Genomic DNA, 19,254 nt, shown 5'->3' with positions numbered 1-19,254 from the left:
TTACTATCTTTCCTTTCGGTTAGCCCTGACGAAGGGTCTCAGCCCGAAACATCGACAGTGCTTCTCGTTATAGATGCTGCCTGGTCTGCTGTGTTCCACCAGCATTTTGTGTGTGTAGCTTGAATTTCCAGCATCTGCGGATTTCCTCGTGTTTGCAGGTTGACTGTAATTAAGAAAGCATACAGTGTATTGGCCTTCTTCAATTGTGGAATTGAACTTAGGAGCCGAGAGGTAATGTTGCAGCTATATAGGACCCTGGTCAGACCCCACTTGGAGTACTGTGCTCAGTTCTGTGCTTCACTACAGGAAGGATGTGGAAGCCATAGAAAGGGTGCAGAGGAGATTTACAAAGATGTTGCCTGGATTGGGGAACATGCCTTATGAGAATAGGTTGAGTGAACTTGGCCTTTTCTCCTTGGAGCAACAGAGGATGAGAGGTGACCTGACAGAGGTGTATACGATGATGAGAGGCTTTGATTGTGTGGATAGTCAGAGGCTTTACCCCAGGGCTGAAATCTGATGTATTGGGCTCCCGCAGTTCCAGGCTTCCTGTCTATCGACTCACTTTTGTTCTGAATGCTACTTGCTTACTTGTATTGTGTGCACGATTTGAGTTTTTTTTCTCTCTGCACATTGGTCTTTTTTATGGGTTCTTTTGTGTTTCGTTTTTTAGCAGCTGCCTGTAAACAGATAAATCTTAATGTTGCATAACGTATACATACTTTGAAAATAAATATACCTTAACATTTGAATTTGCTAAATGTTCTTGAATGTAACTCTGTAGATTGTGACATTACAAAGAAAGCATTTCAAAGAGAAAGGGTAAGACGAAGGAACACAGACCAATCCTCACAGAGGGATCAGAGGTGGAGAGAGTGAGCAGCTTCAAGTTCCTCGGTGTCAAGATTTCTGAGGATCTAACCTGGTCCCAACATATCGATACAGTTATAAAGAAGGCAAGACTGCGACTATACTTTATTAGGAGTTTGAAGAGATTCAGCATGTCAACAATACACTCAAAAACTTCTATAGTTGTACCGTGGAGAGCATTCTGACTGGCCTCATCACTGTCTGGTATGGAGGGGCTACTGCACACAGGACTGAAAAAGCTGCAGAGGGTTGTAAATTTAGTCTCTTCCATTTCGGACACTAGCCTACAAAGTACCCAGGACATCTTCAAGACGTGGTGTCTCAGAAAGGCAGTGTCCATTATTAAGGACCTCCAGCACCCAGGACATGTCTTTTTCTCACTGTTACCATCAGGTAGGAGATACAGAAGCCAGAAGGCACACACTCAGTGATTCAGGAACAGCTTTTTCCTCTTTGCCGTCCAATTCCTAATTGGACTTTGACCACTTGAACACTACCTCATTTTTAAAATATATATTCGTTCTGTTTCTGCTTGATTTTTAATCTATTCCATATACGTATACTGTAATTGATTTATTTATTTCTTCTGTATCATTCATTGCATTGAACTGTTGCTGCTAAGTTAAGAAATTTCACATCACAAGCCAGAGATAATAAACCTGATTCTGATTCTGAAAGCACGGCAGTGCCTCTACTTTCTTAGAAGTTTGTGAATATTTGTCATGTGATCTAAAACCTTGACAAACTTCCACAGAAGCACAGTGGATAATATACTGACTGGTTGTATCACAGCCTGGTATGGAAACACCAATGCCTGGTTTTTGTAGGCTTTTCTGTTCAAGGGCATGGATATCTCCACCACACACCTATAGGAGTCTGTCAAACTTTGAGATGACATGCTGAATCTTCACAACCTTCTAACAGAGTAGAGGCACTGCTGTGCTTACTTTGTAATGGCACTTACATGCTGGATCCATTTACTTTGAACTTAACATTGTAATATTTACTTTGAATTTGGCAACATCTTGACCACACTGTGCTACATGTTCTAAGATAACTTATTTCTAATCGTGCTCTTTCTTGTTAAAATTGGGTGTCATTTCTGCTTATTTTATATAAATGCTCTGTGCCTGCCATACTGCTGCAATCAATTTTTAATTGCACGTATGCACAATTGTACTTGTGTGTATGACAATAAAGTCGACTTTTGAATTTCGTTCCTGCGGTGGTTTGTCCTCCGCTGCACCCCGTAATTCCAACTCGCCCCTATAGGCGCCATGTTTGTGCGGGGCAGACTAAAACCCAGAAATTTAATATTTCCATTTATTTCATTTTTTTGTCATGAAAGTGTAAAATACACGTATGCCTGTCCATTAATGCCGGTTGAACCTAAACAGAACTACTTTGAGCTTGTGGACAGGGTGGTGTGTGTGTTACTCCCGTGAGGCTGTGCGGTGCGCTGACCTCTAACCTCGCTCTCTCAGGCCGCTGCGCCGCGGGGTGAGGTGCAGAACCGGCTCTTCGGGATCCGCGTCCATCGGCGGCGGCAGCGGTGACCGGGACCCCATCGGCCCCCGGCTGCACCCGGCAGATGCCCATCCTCCTCGCCTAATCCCGATCTGGCGCAGTTTATTCCCGATTATCCCTCGGGAAGGGGTATCGCCGCTAACAGGAGCCCCGAGGGTAATAGATCTTTTCGGGCTAATTAATTAACTACCGAGCAAACGATGTGAATACTGTTCACTAAAATGAATTTTGTTTTTCATCAGGGACCTGGGAGGTGGCAGCATGATTATATGGGTAAGGAAGGTAAGTGGTTGTCAAAGTCAGCATGTATTCGAGGGGCCGAATGGTTGCCTCTTCCATGACCACGTGTGGATTCATTAAACAAGGTTGCCTGTAGTTATCTTGGTAGTCATCCTTATAAATATCTGCTTGAAGTTACTTAAAAATGAGAGATTTCCTGTGCTTTTTAATTTTATATTATCTATTGATAATAGCTGTCCAGGTCACTGAGGCATACAAGCCTCCAAACCCAGTGATAAAGGTTGTGATCCTCTTGGAGGAAATAAGTTTTGAGCATGCATTTAAAAATGCTAACTGAGTCTGCGTCCCTTATAGTTTTAGATACGGAATTTCATGTAGGAGTGTCGTTCAAAAAAGCTGATCTGCCCATTATCTTTTGAGGATGGTAGTTTATCTAAGAGATCGAGAAGCCTGAAAGCTCAAGCAGGATTGTTAAATAAATCTGTGATATATTCCAGTCCCAGGCCATTTAAAAACAAATCAGAGAAACATAAAAAGTCTTTGAGCTGGCGGTTAAAAGTGTGAGCTGAGTTTGCATATTGAAAATTGGGTGTTTTGGTGTAGGTGAAGGCATGGGATATGAGAGCAGAGGGGTTATGATTTTCTGGCATCTGGATGTTAAAGCAGTAGGAAGGACATTAAATAGTACAGGCCCTTTGTCTGACAATGTGCTGACCATCAATCTAAATCTTCCCTCCTACATAGCCCTTCATTTTTCTTTCATCGTCTCACCTGAAAGGACTGTTTTGGGGCTCTTTCTGGTGAAGTGCTAAGGGAGGAGGTGAATGGGCAGTGGGAAGAGAGTGGACAATGGAGTCACGTATAATGTGATCCCTGCAGAGCATTGTGGGGGGTGGGGGGAGAGGTGCTTTGTGGCAGAATGCTGTCGTAGGTGATGGAAGTTACGGAGAGTGATGTGCTGGTGGAAGCTGAGGCTCATGGGGTGGTAGGTAAAGACAAAGGGAACGCTATCCCATTATAGTGGTAGGGAAACTGGGTGAAGGCAGATGTACATCACGGGTAAAGCCCTCCCACCATTGAGCACATCTACAAGGAGCGTTGTTGCAGGAAAGCAGCATCCATCGTAAATGACCCTCTACCAACCAGGCCACGCTCTCTTCTCGCTGCTGCTATTGGGGAGAAGGTACAGGAGCCTTGGAGCCCTCACCATGAGGTTCAAGAACAGTCTCAATCATCAGGACCAGAGGGATAATCACTCACTCACTCCATCACTGAACCGTTCCCACAACTTATGGATTCACTTATTTATTCAATCGTTTCTTTGTATTTGCACGGATTTTTGTCTTCTGCACCCTGGTGGTTTGTCCTGTTGGATGTGGTTGTTCATTGATTCTATTGTGTTTCTTGGATTTACTGAGTATGCCTGCAAGTAAATGACTCGGGTTTGGTGACGTATATGTACTGTGAAAATTTTACTTTGAGCTTTTTGAACTGAAATGGAGGAGAGGTGGGTGAGGGCAGCACAGATGGCAGAGAAAAGAAAACACTATTCCTTGAAGGAGGAGGGCATCTCAGATGTTCTGCAGGGTAGGTTCTGCCCAGGCTGCTCAGTGCTCTGGGTGTCGATCAACCTGCAGAGAGAAACTGGTTTCTTTGTATCTTTGTCAGTCCAGTAACCCCGGCTGACAAGGACACTTGGTCACGTACATTCCTGAGTGTGGCCCACTCAATGCTGGCTGATGCACTGAAAATTCAGTCCGTCAGCTGTAGAACGAGCTGCCTTTGTTACCAAGTTCAAGTTTGTCGTTAACTATCCATGAGTACAGCCAAATGAAGCAGCGTTCCTTCAGGACCAAAGTGCAAAACACAGTGCCAACAACACATAGCAATGTACATAGATGTCAGTGTATACTACCCTGAGATTCATTTTCTTGCAGGTGTTCACAATAAACACAACAAAACAACAGAATCGGTGGAAAAACCACATAGAACAAAGGCGAACAGTGTGCTGACTGGTCTGTATAAAGCTGGCTACACAGCCCTCTGCCTCTGAGCAAGGTTTTGCAGTCTTCTGTAGACAGTCCAGCACAATGCTGAACAGGCTGGATACAGAGGATATTTCCCTCCGTGCTTATTTAGAACCAAAACTCAGTCTTGGGATGTAAGACAAGTCATCATGGGTGGTAAACCAGTGGAGTTCAGTCACTTGTCTGCAGACAGTTGACCTTGAGTATTGAATTCTGGCAAAGTATCTTGTGGCTCGCACAGTTGGGCATGTTGTTCAGCGGGTTTCAAACGGCTGAGAGAGCACACAACCTGCCATGGTTCCAGGACACATTCTACATGGTCAAGTCACCTCTGCTTTCTGAGGGGCTGAAGAGAGCTGGACTTTGCACATCCATGCTGGCGTCTTTTTGCAGATATGTAGTAGAGAGCATTGTAACGTGCTGCATTACTGCATGGTACATACGGGAAGGCTCTACAACAGGCCAGCATCACTGGCACCATCCTACACGCTATTGTGTACCGAAAGGTGCTGGAAAAGGTTCAGGGACACCGTGAAGGATCGCACCCACCCTGCTTGTGGACTGTTGGTCCCACTCCCATCAGGGAGGCTACGTAGCATCCACAACAGGACCACCAGACTCAAAAACAGTTACCCAATCAGTAAGGCTGATCAACACCTCCACCCATTAACACACCACTGCTTTATTATTTCCCGTCAGTCACCTCATGTACAGGTTAGACCCACTTCATGGACAATCAATATAGGCTATTTCATGGGTTTTTATATACTTTATATTAGCATTGTGTTCTTTATCTTATTGAGTTTTTTTTTGTGCTTCATCATATCCAATGTGCAATGATGTCACTCTCCTGTGTACTGGATTGACACTGTACAATCTTGAATGGATAGGTTGGGCTGAATGGCCTGTTTCCGTGCGGTGTTATGCTCTGTGATTATGAGAAGTATCTGATGATACCCCTAGTGATTCATGTTCTGTTCCCATGTTACTGTGCTGTGTACTGTTTGTTGTGTTGACCTGATGTTGAGTATTGAATTGTTTGCAAAGTATTTATGTGCTACACTCGGGTGTGAAGGACACGCGTTCTGTATCGGTGTCCTCTTCCACAACCCCTGTTACATTGCTACTGTGCTACCCTCTTTCAGAATGGCTCCCCGAAAAGGAAAGGAGAAGAATGGAGAGCAGGTGATGACCACAGGTGGCTGAGGGGGAGAATGTATTCGAAGTTTTCAACGACACCTTTGCCCCCGTAACGGACCTGTCTAACAAGTGAGTAACCAATCACACAGGCTCGGCAGCCATAGTGGGGTAAAAGCACCAGGCAGGAACATGGGGTGTCGGCAGCTGGAGGTACACACTGGGCTGGGCATCAAGGGGATAGGAGGGGAATTGGTGAACACTCTGCTGTGCTCAGTTACCCACAACCCAGCACACAACCAGATTGTGAACCGAGTGTGAGTGTTTAACGTTGCCGGTAGATGTGACGATGGATGCTGGTGAGGATTACGTGGAGTTTTCAGACTGCAGGATCAGCTTTATCCCAGCTGCTCAGTGCTGTGGGTGTCGTTTCCCCCTGCAGAGAGGAACTCGTTTTCTTTCTATCCTTGTCAGTCCAGTAACCCCGGCTGACAGGGACGCTGGATCTCGTACATTCATTCCTTGATGGAAGTGTGTAGGGTTGTAAGAGTCACAGAGTGGACAGACAGCATCTCTTTCCTGGAGTGACAGTGGCCAATACCAGAGGGCATCTGATTAAGCTGATTGGAGGAAAGTATAGGTGGGATGTTGGGTTTTCACACAGAGTGGTGGGTGAGTGGACCACTGTGCCTGGGGTGGTGATGGAGACAGATACATTAGGGACATTTAAGAGACTCTCAGATAGACACGTGGATGATAGAAAATTGGAGGTTATGTGGGAGGAAACAGTTGGATTGACCTGGAGTAGGCAGAATATCATGGGCCGAAGGGTCTGTAGTGTTCTGTGTTCTAGCTTCATGACCTGACTGGGGGCCGGTGCACTGACTTCAGACAGTCAGCCGCAGAGCGAGCTGCCCCTTCACCTACTTCAGGGTTTTGAATTAATCTGTCTCTGAGACAAAGTTTGCAATCCGTAGACTGTCAAGACAGCAGGCTGGATACAGAGAGAAGTTTTCCCTTAGCAAAGGGTTGTCTACAGCTTGAATTCAATTCTTGAGTTGCAAGAAAGGCCTTTTAGGGATGAGCTGTGGATTCTGTTCATTCAGAGGTGGGGTTCTCTGTCTGTAATCTGACAGCCATGTTGCTGAATATAGTGAAGGAAAAAAGGTTGCAGGAATGTCGGGGGGAGAACACAGAAATGATGTGTGTTGCAGACCAGCCAGGTTTGTATTGAGATGAGTCTTGACATGCTGCATATCCCGTTACTCATTTAATTCCCTCTGGTATCAGTTACAGAATATCTGGGGGAGGTGGCGGGGTTTATCACTTGGTGCCGTTTATGTCTCCCTTTGGATGTCAACTGCCCTGTGGTGGCAGACTTGCAGTCATTAAGCTGGAAAGGGAGCAAAGAAGATCTGTGTTGATGCTGTCAGAAGTTGAGGGTCTGAGTTCTGAGGGGAGGTTTGAGCAGGCCGGAACTGATTCCATGTAAAGTGCGCCGGCTTCCTCCCACGTTCCAAAGACACGTGATTGAGGGTTAGTGGGCTGTGCCAGTGCTATGTTGGCACAGGATACAGAGTGACGCTTGCCGGCTGCCCCAGCACATTGTCAGACTGTGTTAGTTGTTGGTGCAAAAAGCACCCATTTCACAGTGTATGTTTCGACGTAGATGTGACAAATAAAGCTAACCTTTAATACAGGAGTTCCCCCTGCCCTTTACAAAGGTAAAGTGTTACTATGAAACCTTTCTTATGCCGAAATGGCGTAAAGCGAAGAACCATTAACTTATATGGGAACAATTTTCGTAAAAGCGAAAATCCTCTTTGTAATGCTAAAACAGGTTACTAACGTAGGCCTTTCGTAAAAGCGAAGCGGCGTACAGCGAACATCCGTAAAGTGGGGGACACCTGTATCTAGTGTGGACTGGAGGCTGTCCGAGAGGTGAGAGAAAAGGTTTAAAAGGACCTGGAGGCAAACATTTCAAAGTAAAATTTATTATCAGAGTACATGCACGTCACCTCATACGACCCTGAGATTCTTTCTCTGCGTACATAAGAAATTAGTTTTGAACATTTTGTTACAGAGGGTGGTGCTTAACGTGCAATAAGCTGCCAGAGGGATTTGAGGCAGGTTCAATGATAAGATTTAAAAGCTACTTGGAGTGGTGCATGGATAGGCAATGTTAAAAGGGATTTGGAGCAATGGGATAGTATAAGTGGGCATCTTGGTTAGTATGAATATGTTGGGCTGAGCGGCCTGTTTCTGTGTGGCATTCGTCTCTGTGATTATGGGCTCTGATGTGGTTGATACTCTGTTCTCACGTTACTGTTAAATGAGACCTTTCTCCGTACAAATTGCTTGTTGTGTTTTCTCTGTTGTGTTGACCTGATGTTGGGTATTGAATTGTTTGTCTAGTGTTTATGCGCTACACGCGTGCTGTATCGGTGTCCTCTTCCACAACCCCTGTTACATTGCTACTGTGCTACCCTCTTTCAGAATGGCTCCCCGAAAAGGAAAGGAGAAGAATGGAGAGCAGGTGATGACCACAGGTGGCTGAGGGGGAGAATGTATTCGAAGTTTTCAACGACACCTTTGCCCCCGTAACGGACCTGTCTAACAAGTGAGTAACCAATCACACAGGCTCGGCAGCCATAGTGGGGTAAAAGCACCAGGCAGGAACATGGGGTGTCGGCAGCTGGAGGTACACACTGGGCTGGGCATCAAGGGGATAGGAGGGGAATTGGTGAATACTCTGCTGTGCTCAGTTACCCACAACCCAGCACGCAACCAGATTGTGAACCGAGTGTGAGTGTTTAACGTTGCCGGGAGATGTGACGATGGATGCTGGTGAGGATTACGTGGAGTTTTCAGACTGCAGGATCAGCTTTATCCCAGCTGCTCAGTGCTGTGGGTGTCGTTTCCCCCTGCAGAGAGGAACTCGTTTTCTTTCTATCCTTGTCAGTCCAGTAACCCCGGCTGACAGGGACGCTGGATCTCGTACATTCCTTGATAGAAGTTTATAGGGTTGGTAGAGTTGTAGAGTGGACAACCAGCACCTCTTTCCAAGGGGGACAGTGGCCGGCTAATGTATTTGTTGACTGGACATCTTTTGGAGGAAAGTATCAGACCATAAGATGGGAACAAAATTAGGCCATTTGGCTCATTGAGTCGGCTGTACCAATTCATAATGGCTGATCCATTTCCTTCTCAGCCCCAATCTCTTGCCTTCTGCCTGTGTCCCTTCATGTGCTGACTTGCCTGGAATACATCAACCTCTGCCTTATCGCCTCCACTACCACCTGTGGTAATGTGTTCTACAGATTCGCCACTCTGTGGCTAAGAAATTCCTCTTCAGGTCTGTTCAAAATGGAGGTTCGTCTATTCTGAGGCTGTGTCCTCTGGTTTTAGGAATGGAAGCATCCACTGCACATCCTCTCAAAATTCGATAGGTTTCAATGTGGTGTTTCGGTGTCGTAATACAATATTTGTGGTGCTATCACTCGCGTGCTTGATTGAGGTTTATCTAGCTTTTGACGTAAACGGCCCGGTGGCTGCTGAGTTGCAGTCATTAATCTGGAGGGAGAGGGTACATAATTGTCACGAATGTTGCTGGGACTTGAGAGCCTGAGTTATAAGGGAAGGTTGGCCGGGCTGGGACTTGATTCCTTGTAAAAGGTGCAGTTTCCTCCGTCATCCCAGTGGATGTACAGGTTAAGGCTAGTAAGTATGGGCAAGCTGTGTTGGCATCTGAAACACGCTGACAACTCCAGGCTTCTCTCAGTACGTCTTTGGGCTGTCATAGAACATTACAGCATAGGAACAGGCCTTTCAGGCCATCTACTCAACTGAGCAATTAATCTGCATCTATGTCCATATATACTTCTGTCAGATTTCCCCTCGGTCTGGTACACTTCAGGGATTACAGTGCTAATCCATTCAATCTTTTCCTATAACTCAGGTCCTCAAGTACTGGCAACATACTTGTCTGTTTTCTCTGCATTCTTTCAGTCTTATTGATACCTTCCCTGCACCAGGTGACCAGAACTGCACACGATATTCTAAATTCAGCCTCACCGACGTCATGTACTACTTCAACATAAACTGTTGTGCTCGGTTTTAGCATGGGTGTGCATCTTGGTTAGTATGAATGTGTTGGGCTGAATGGCCTGTTTCTGTACAGCATTACTCTCTGTAACTACGAGAAGTATCTGATGATTCTTCTAGTGGTTCTGTACATGCTCTGTTCCCACTTTACTCTCGGTGGGATCTGTGTACAGATTATTTGTTGTGTTTTCTCTTGTGTTGACCTGATCTTAAGTATTGTTTGCGAAGTGCTTATGTGCTATCCTTGGGTGTGAAGAATAAATGTTCTGCGTCGGTGTTCTCTTCCACAGCCTTGTTAACATTGCTACTGTGCTACTCTCTTTCAGAATGGCTCCCCGAAAAGGAAAGGAGAAGGAAGAGCAGGTGATCAGTTTGGGACCACAGGTGGCTGAGGGAGAGGACGTATTCGGAGTTTGCCACATCTTTGCGTCCTTCAGTGACACCTCCGTCCACGTAACGGACTTGTCTGGCAAGTGAGTAACCGATGTCACACGCCGTCACAGCAGATGTGGGATAAAAACACCAGACAGATCGATACGGGTGTCGGCAGCTGGAGGTACACACTGGGCTGGGCGTCATGGGGATAGGAGGGGAATTGGTGAGTGCTCTGCTGTGCTCAGTTACCCAGAACCCAGCACACAACCAGAGAGCTGAGTGTGTGTTTAACGTTGCCAGTAGATGTGACGATGGATGCTGGTGAGGATCACGTGGAGTGTTCAGACTGCAGGATCAGCTTTATCCCAGCTGCTCAGTGCTGTGGGTGTCGTTTCCCCCTGCAGAGAGGAATTCGTTTTCTCGTTATCCTTGTCAGTCCAGTAACCCCGGCTGACGGGGACGCTGGATCTCGTACATTCATTCCTTGATGGAAGTGTGTAGGGTTGTAAGAGGCATAGAGTGGACAGACAGCATCTCTTTCCTGGAGTGACAGTGGCCAATACCAGAGGGCATCTGATTAAGCTGATTGGAGGAAAGTATAGGTGGGATGTTGGGTTTTCACACAGAGTGGTGGGTGAGTGGACCACTGTGCCTGGGGTGGTGATGGAGACAGATACATTAGGGACATTTAAGAGACTCTCAGATAGACACGTGGATGATAGAAAATTGGAGGTTATGTGGGAGGAAACGGTTGGATTGACCTGGAGTAGGCAGGATATCATGGGCCGAAGGGTCTGTAGTGTTCTGTGTTCTAGCTTCATGACCTGACTGGGGGCCGGTGCACTGACTTCAGACAGTCAGCCGCAGAGCGAGCTGCCCCTTCACCTACTTCAGGGTTTTGAATTAATCTGTCTCTGAGACAAAGTTTGCAATCCGTAGACTGTCAAGACAGCAGGCTGGATACAGAGAGAAGTTTTCCCTTAGCAAAGGGTTGTCTACAGCCAGAATTCAATTCTTGAGATGCAAGAAAGGCTTTTTAGGGATGAGCTGTGGATTCTGTTCATTCAGAGGTGGGGTTCTCTGTCTGTAATCTGACAGCCATGTTGCTGAATATAGTGAAGGAAAAAAGGTTGCAGGAATGTCGGGGGGAGAACACAGAAATGATGTGTGTTGCAGACCAGCCAGGTTTGTATTGAGATGAGTCTTGACATGCTGCATATCCCGTTACTCATTTAATTCCCTCTGGTATCAGTTACAGAATATCTGGGGGAGGTGGCGGGGTTTATCACTCGGTGCCGTTTATGTCTCCCTTTGGATGTCAACTGCCCAGTGGTGGCAGACTTGCAGTCATTAAGCTGGAAAGGGAGCAAAGAAGATCTGTGTTGATGCTGTCAGAAGTTGAGGGTCTGAGTTCTGAGGGGAGGGTTGAGCAGGCCGGAACTGATTCCATGTAAAGTGCGCCGGCTTCCTCCCACGTTCCAAAGACACGTGATTGAGGGTTAGTGGGCTGTGCCAGTGCTATGTTGGCACAGGATACAGAGTGACGCTTGCCGGCTGCCCCAGCACATTGTCAGACTGTGTTAGTTGTTGGTGCAAAAAGCACCCATTTCACTGTATGTTTCGACGTAGATGTGACAAATAAAGCTAACCTTTAATACAGGAGTTCCCCCCGCCCTTTACAAAGGTAAAGTGTTACTATGAAACCTTTCTTATGCCGAAATGGCGTAAAGCGAAGAACCATTAACTTATATGGGAACAATTTTCGTAAAAGCGAAAATCCTCTTTGTAATGCTAAAACAGGTTACTAACGTAGGCCTTTCGTAAAAGCGAAGCGGCGTACAGCGAACATCCGTAAAGTGGGGGACACCTGTATCTAGTGTGGACTGGAGGCTGTCCGAGAGGTGAGAGAAAAGGTTTAAAAGGACCTGGAGGCAAACATTTCAAAGTAAAATTTATTATCAGAGTACATGCACGTCACCTCATACGACCCTGAGATTCTTTCTCTGCGTACATAAGAAATTAGTTTTGAACATTTTGTTACAGAGGGTGGTGCTTAACGTGCAATAAGCTGCCAGAGGGATTTGAGGCAGGTTCAATGATAAGATTTAAAAGCTACTTGGAGTGGTGCATGGATAGGCAATGTTAAAAGGGATTTGGAGCAATGGGATAGTATAAGTGGGCATCTTGGTTAGTATGAATATGTTGGGCTGAGCGGCCTGTTTCTGTGTGGCATTCGTCTCTGTGATTATGGGCTCTGATGTGGTTGATACTCTGTTCTCACGTTACTGTTAAATGAGACCTTTCTCCGTACAAATTGCTTGTTGTGTTTTCTCTGTTGTGTTGACCTGATGTTGGGTATTGAATTGTTTGTCTAGTGTTTATGCGCTACACGCGTGCTGTATCGGTGTCCTCTTCCACAACCCCTGTTACATTGCTACTGTGCTACCCTCTTTCAGAATGGCTCCCCGAAAAGGAAAGGAGAAGAATGGAGAGCAGGTGATGACCACAGGTGGCTGAGGGGGAGAATGTATTCGAAGTTTTCAACGACACCTTTGCCCCCGTAACGGACCTGTCTAACAAGTGAGTAACCAATCACACAGGCTCGGCAGCCATAGTGGGGTAAAAGCACCAGGCAGGAACATGGGGTGTCGGCAGCTGGAGGTACACACTGGGCTGGGCATCAAGGGGATAGGAGGGGAATTGGTGAATACTCTGCTGTGCTCAGTTACCCACAACCCAGCACGCAACCAGATTGTGAACCGAGTGTGAGTGTTTAACGTTGCCGGGAGATGTGACGATGGATGCTGGTGAGGATTACGTGGAGTTTTCAGACTGCAGGATCAGCTTTATCCCAGCTGCTCAGTGCTGTGGGTGTCGTTTCCCCCTGCAGAGAGGAACTCGTTTTCTTTCTATCCTTGTCAGTCCAGTAACCCCGGCTGACAGGGACGCTGGATCTCGTACATTCCTTGATAGAAGTTTATAGGGTTGGTAGAGTTGTAGAGTGGACAACCAGCACCTCTTTCCAAGGGGGACAGTGGCCGGCTAATGTATTTGTTGACTGGACATCTTTTGGAGGAAAGTATCAGACCATAAGATGGGAACAAAATTAGGCCATTTGGCTCATTGAGTCGGCTGTACCAATTCATAATGGCTGATCCATTTCCTTCTCAGCCCCAATCTCTTGCCTTCTGCCTGTGTCCCTTCATGTGCTGACTTGCCTGGAATACATCAACCTCTGCCTTATCGCCTCCACTACCACCTGTGGTAATGTGTTCTACAGATTCGCCACTCTGTGGCTAAGAAATTCCTCTTCAGGTCTGTTCAAAATGGAGGTTCGTCTATTCTGAGGCTGTGTCCTCTGGTTTTAGGAATGGAAGCATCCACTGCACATCCTCTCAAAATTCGATAGGTTTCAATGTGGTGTTTCGGTGTCGTAATACAATATTTGTGGTGCTATCACTCGCGTGCTTGATTGAGGTTTATCTAGCTTTTGACGTAAACGGCCCGGTGGCTGCTGAGTTGCAGTCATTAATCTGGAGGGAGAGGGTACATAATTGTCACGAATGTTGCTGGGACTTGAGAGCCTGAGTTATAAGGGAAGGTTGGCCGGGCTGGGACTTGATTCCTTGTAAAAGGTGCAGTTTCCTCCGTCATCCCAGTGGATGTACAGGTTAAGGCTAGTAAGTATGGGCAAGCTGTGTTGGCATCTGAAACACGCTGACAACTCCAGGCTTCTCTCAGTACGTCTTTGGGCTGTCATAGAACATTACAGCATAGGAACAGGCCTTTCAGGCCATCTACTCAACTGAGCAATTAATCTGCATCTATGTCCATATATACTTCTGTCAGATTTCCCCTCGGTCTGGTACACTTCAGGGATTACAGTGCTAATCCATTCAATCTTTTCCTATAACTCAGGTCCTCAAGTACTGGCAACATACTTGTCTGTTTTCTCTGCATTCTTTCAGTCTTATTGATACCTTCCCTGCACCAGGTGACCAGAACTGCACACGATATTCTAAATTCAGCCTCACCGACGTCATGTACTACTTCAACATAAACTGTTGTGCTCGGTTTTAGCATGGGTGTGCATCTTGGTTAGTATGAATGTGTTGGGCTGAATGGCCTGTTTCTGTACAGCATTACTCTCTGTAACTACGAGAAGTATCTGATGATTCTTCTAGTGGTTCTGTACATGCTCTGTTCCCACTTTACTCTCGGTGGGATCTGTGTACAGATTATTTGTTGTGTTTTCTCTTGTGTTGACCTGATCTTAAGTATTGTTTGCGAAGTGCTTATGTGCTATCCTTGGGTGTGAAGAATAAATGTTCTGCGTCGGTGTTCTCTTCCACAGCCTTGTTAACATTGCTACTGTGCTACTCTCTTTCAGAATGGCTCCCCGAAAAGGAAAGGAGAAGGAAGAGCAGGTGATCAGTTTGGGACCACAGGTGGCTGAGGGAGAGGACGTATTCGGAGTTTGCCACATCTTTGCGTCCTTCAGTGACACCTCCGTCCACGTAACGGACTTGTCTGGCAAGTGAGTAACCGATGTCACACGCCGTCACAGCAGATGTGGGATAAAAACACCAGACAGATCGATACGGGTGTCGGCAGCTGGAGGTACACACTGGGCTGGGCGTCATGGGGATAGGAGGGGAATTGGTGAGTGCTCTGCTGTGCTCAGTTACCCAGAACCCAGCACACAACCAGAGAGCTGAGTGTGTGTTTAACGTTGCCAGTAGATGTGACGATGGATGCTGGTGAGGATCACGTGGAGTGTTCAGACTGCAGGATCAGCTTTATCCCAGCTGCTCAGTGCTGTGGGTGTCGTTTCCCCCTGCAGAGAGGAATTCGTTTTCTCGTTATCCTTGTCAGTCCAGTAACCCCGGCTGACGGGGACGCTGGATCTCGTACATTCATTCCTTGATGGAAGTGTGTAGGGTTGTAAGAGGCATAGAGTGGACAGACAGCATCTCTTTCCTGGAGTGACAGTGGCCAATACCAGAGGGCATCTGATTAAGCTGATTGGAGGAAAGTATAGGTGGGATGTTGGGTTTTCACACAGAGTGGTGGGTGAGTGGACCACTGTGCCTGGGGTGGTGATGGAGACAGATACATTAGGGACATTTAAGAGACTCTCAGATAGACACGTGGATGATAGAAAATTGGAGGTTATGTGGGAGGAAACGGTTGGATTGACCTGGAGTAGGCAGGATATCATGGGCCGAAGGGTCTGTAGTGTTCTGTGTTCTAGCTTCATGACCTGACTGGGGGCCGGTGCACTGACTTCAGACAGTCAGCCGCAGAGCGAGCTGCCCCTTCACCTACTTCAGGGTTTTGAATTAATCTGTCTCTGAGACAAAGTTTGCAATCCGTAGACTGTCAAGACAGCAGGCTGGATACAGAGAGAAGTTTTCCCTTAGCAAAGGGTTGTCTACAGCCAGAATTCAATTCTTGAGATGCAAGAAAGGCTTTTTAGGGATGAGCTGTGGATTCTGTTCATTCAGAGGTGGGGTTCTCTGTCTGTAATCTGACAGCCATGTTGCTGAATATAGTGAAGGAAAAAAGGTTGCAGGAATGTCGGGGGGAGAACACAGAAATGATGTGTGTTGCAGACCAGCCAGGTTTGTATTGAGATGAGTCTTGACATGCTGCATATCCCGTTACTCATTTAATTCCCTCTGGTATCAGTTACAGAATATCTGGGGGAGGTGGCGGGGTTTATCACTCGGTGCCGTTTATGTCTCCCTTTGGATGTCAACTGCCCAGTGGTGGCAGACTTGCAGTCATTAAGCTGGAAAGGGAGCAAAGAAGATCTGTGTTGATGCTGTCAGAAGTTGAGGGTCTGAGTTCTGAGGGGAGGGTTGAGCAGGCCGGAACTGATTCCATGTAAAGTGCGCCGGCTTCCTCCCACGTTCCAAAGACACGTGATTGAGGGTTAGTGGGCTGTGCCAGTGCTATGTTGGCACAGGATACAGAGTGACGCTTGCCGGCTGCCCCAGCACATTGTCAGACTGTGTTAGTTGTTGGTGCAAAAAGCACCCATTTCACTGTATGTTTCGACGTAGATGTGACAAATAAAGCTAACCTTTAATACAGGAGTTCCCCCCGCCCTTTACAAAGGTAAAGTGTTACTATGAAACCTTTCTTATGCCGAAATGGCGTAAAGCGAAGAACCATTAACTTATATGGGAACAATTTTCGTAAAAGCGAAAATCCTCTTTGTAATGCTAAAACAGGTTACTAACGTAGGCCTTTCGTAAAAGCGAAGCGGCGTACAGCGAACATCCGTAAAGTGGGGGACACCTGTATCTAGTGTGGACTGGAGGCTGTCCGAGAGGTGAGAGAAAAGGTTTAAAAGGACCTGGAGGCAAACATTTCAAAGTAAAATTTATTATCAGAGTACATGCACGTCACCTCATACGACCCTGAGATTCTTTCTCTGCGTACATAAGAAATTAGTTTTGAACATTTTGTTACAGAGGGTGGTGCTTAACGTGCAATAAGCTGCCAGAGGGATTTGAGGCAGGTTCAATGATAAGATTTAAAAGCTACTTGGAGTGGTGCATGGATAGGCAATGTTAAAAGGGATTTGGAGCAATGGGATAGTATAAGTGGGCATCTTGGTTAGTATGAATATGTTGGGCTGAGCGGCCTGTTTCTGTGTGGCATTCGTCTCTGTGATTATGGGCTCTGATGTGGTTGATACTCTGTTCTCACGTTACTGTTAAATGAGACCTTTCTCCGTACAAATTGCTTGTTGTGTTTTCTCTGTTGTGTTGACCTGATGTTGGGTATTGAATTGTTTGTCTAGTGTTTATGCGCTACACGCGTGCTGTATCGGTGTCCTCTTCCACAACCCCTGTTACATTGCTACTGTGCTACCCTCTTTCAGAATGGCTCCCCGAAAAGGAAAGGAGAAGAATGGAGAGCAGGTGATGACCACAGGTGGCTGAGGGGGAGAATGTATTCGAAGTTTTCAACGACACCTTTGCCCCCGTAACGGACCTGTCTAACAAGTGAGTAACCAATCACACAGGCTCGGCAGCCATAGTGGGGTAAAAGCACCAGGCAGGAACATGGGGTGTCGGCAGCTGGAGGTACACACTGGGCTGGGCATCAAGGGGATAGGAGGGGAATTGGTGAATACTCTGCTGTGCTCAGTTACCCACAACCCAGCACGCAACCAGATTGTGAACCGAGTGTGAGTGTTTAACGTTGCCGGGAGATGTGACGATGGATGCTGGTGAGGATTACGTGGAGTTTTCAGACTGCAGGATCAGCTTTATCCCAGCTGCTCAGTGCTGTGGGTGTCGTTTCCCCCTGCAGAGAGGAACTCGTTTTCTTTCTATCCTTGTCAGTCCAGTAACCCCGGCTGACAGGGACGCTGGATCTCGTACATTCCTTGATAGAAGTTTATAGGGTTGGTAGAGTTGTAGAGTGGACAACCAGCACCTCTTTCCAAGGGGGACAGTGGCCGGCTAATGTATTTGTTGACTGGACATCTTTTGGAGGAAAGTATCAGACCATAAGATGGGAACAAAATTAGGCCATTTGGCTCATTGAGTCGGCTGTACCAATTCATAATGGCTGATCCATTTCCTTCTCAGCCCCAATCTCTTGCCTTCTGCCTGTGTCCCTTCATGTGCTGACTTGCCTGGAATACATCAACCTCTGCCTTATCGCCTCCACTACCACCTGTGGTAATGTGTTCTACAGATTCGCCACTCTGTGGCTAAGAAATTCCTCTTCAGGTCTGTTCAAAATGGAGGTTCGTCTATTCTGAGGCTGTGTCCTCTGGTTTTAGGAATGGAAGCATCCACTGCACATCCTCTCAAAATTCGATAGGTTTCAATGTGGTGTTTCGGTGTCGTAATACAATATTTGTGGTGCTATCACTCGCGTGCTTGATTGAGGTTTATCTAGCTTTTGACGTAAACGGCCCGGTGGCTGCTGAGTTGCAGTCATTAATCTGGAGGGAGAGGGTACATAATTGTCACGAATGTTGCTGGGACTTGAGAGCCTGAGTTATAAGGGAAGGTTGGCCGGGCTGGGACTTGATTCCTTGTAAAAGGTGCAGTTTCCTCCGTCATCCCAGTGGATGTACAGGTTAAGGCTAGTAAGTATGGGCAAGCTGTGTTGGCATCTGAAACACGCTGACAACTCCAGGCTTCTCTCAGTACGTCTTTGGGCTGTCATAGAACATTACAGCATAGGAACAGGCCTTTCAGGCCATCTACTCAACTGAGCAATTAATCTGCATCTATGTCCATATATACTTCTGTCAGATTTCCCCTCGGTCTGGTACACTTCAGGGATTACAGTGCTAATCCATTCAATCTTTTCCTATAACTCAGGTCCTCAAGTACTGGCAACATACTTGTCTGTTTTCTCTGCATTCTTTCAGTCTTATTGATACCTTCCCTGCACCAGGTGACCAGAACTGCACACGATATTCTAAATTCAGCCTCACCGACGTCATGTACTACTTCAACATAAACTGTTGTGCTCGGTTTTAGCATGGGTGTGCATCTTGGTTAGTATGAATGTGTTGGGCTGAATGGCCTGTTTCTGTACAGCATTACTCTCTGTAACTACGAGAAGTATCTGATGATTCTTCTAGTGGTTCTGTACATGCTCTGTTCCCACTTTACTCTCGGTGGGATCTGTGTACAGATTATTTGTTGTGTTTTCTCTTGTGTTGACCTGATCTTAAGTATTGTTTGCGAAGTGCTTATGTGCTATCCTTGGGTGTGAAGAATAAATGTTCTGCGTCGGTGTTCTCTTCCACAGCCTTGTTAACATTGCTACTGTGCTACTCTCTTTCAGAATGGCTCCCCGAAAAGGAAAGGAGAAGGAAGAGCAGGTGATCAGTTTGGGACCACAGGTGGCTGAGGGAGAGGACGTATTCGGAGTTTGCCACATCTTTGCGTCCTTCAGTGACACCTCCGTCCACGTAACGGACTTGTCTGGC

The 19,254-nt window shown here is 46.6% G+C and overlaps 1 long non-coding RNA gene across 4 annotated transcripts in view; it reads left to right on the top strand.

The window, feature by feature from the left end:
- Window positions 1-2,340: 2,340 nt before the first annotated feature.
- Window positions 2,341-19,254, top strand: part of LOC132405673 (uncharacterized) — a 50,484-nt gene continuing 33,570 nt past the window's right edge. The window contains exons 1-6 of one of the 4 annotated variants that reach the window (XR_009515941.1): window positions 2,341-2,553; window positions 2,640-2,679; window positions 5,810-5,933; window positions 7,642-8,421; window positions 10,232-12,860; window positions 14,671-17,299. This is a non-coding gene — a long non-coding RNA (uncharacterized LOC132405673). Of the gene's footprint in view, window positions 2,554-2,639; window positions 2,680-5,809; window positions 5,934-7,641; window positions 8,422-8,806; window positions 9,157-10,231; window positions 12,861-13,177; window positions 13,596-14,670; window positions 17,300-19,254 lie in introns of those variants that run through there. The other 3 variants (XR_009515942.1, XR_009515943.1, XR_009515944.1) reach the window with 3 other exon arrangements.

Source organism: Hypanus sabinus, chromosome 15 (genome assembly GCF_030144855.1).
Source record: "Hypanus sabinus isolate sHypSab1 chromosome 15, sHypSab1.hap1, whole genome shotgun sequence".
NCBI lineage: Eukaryota > Metazoa > Chordata > Chondrichthyes > Myliobatiformes > Dasyatidae > Hypanus > Hypanus sabinus.
Note: the sequence above shows the minus strand (reverse complement) of the source record. Positions and strands in the feature narration are given on the sequence as shown.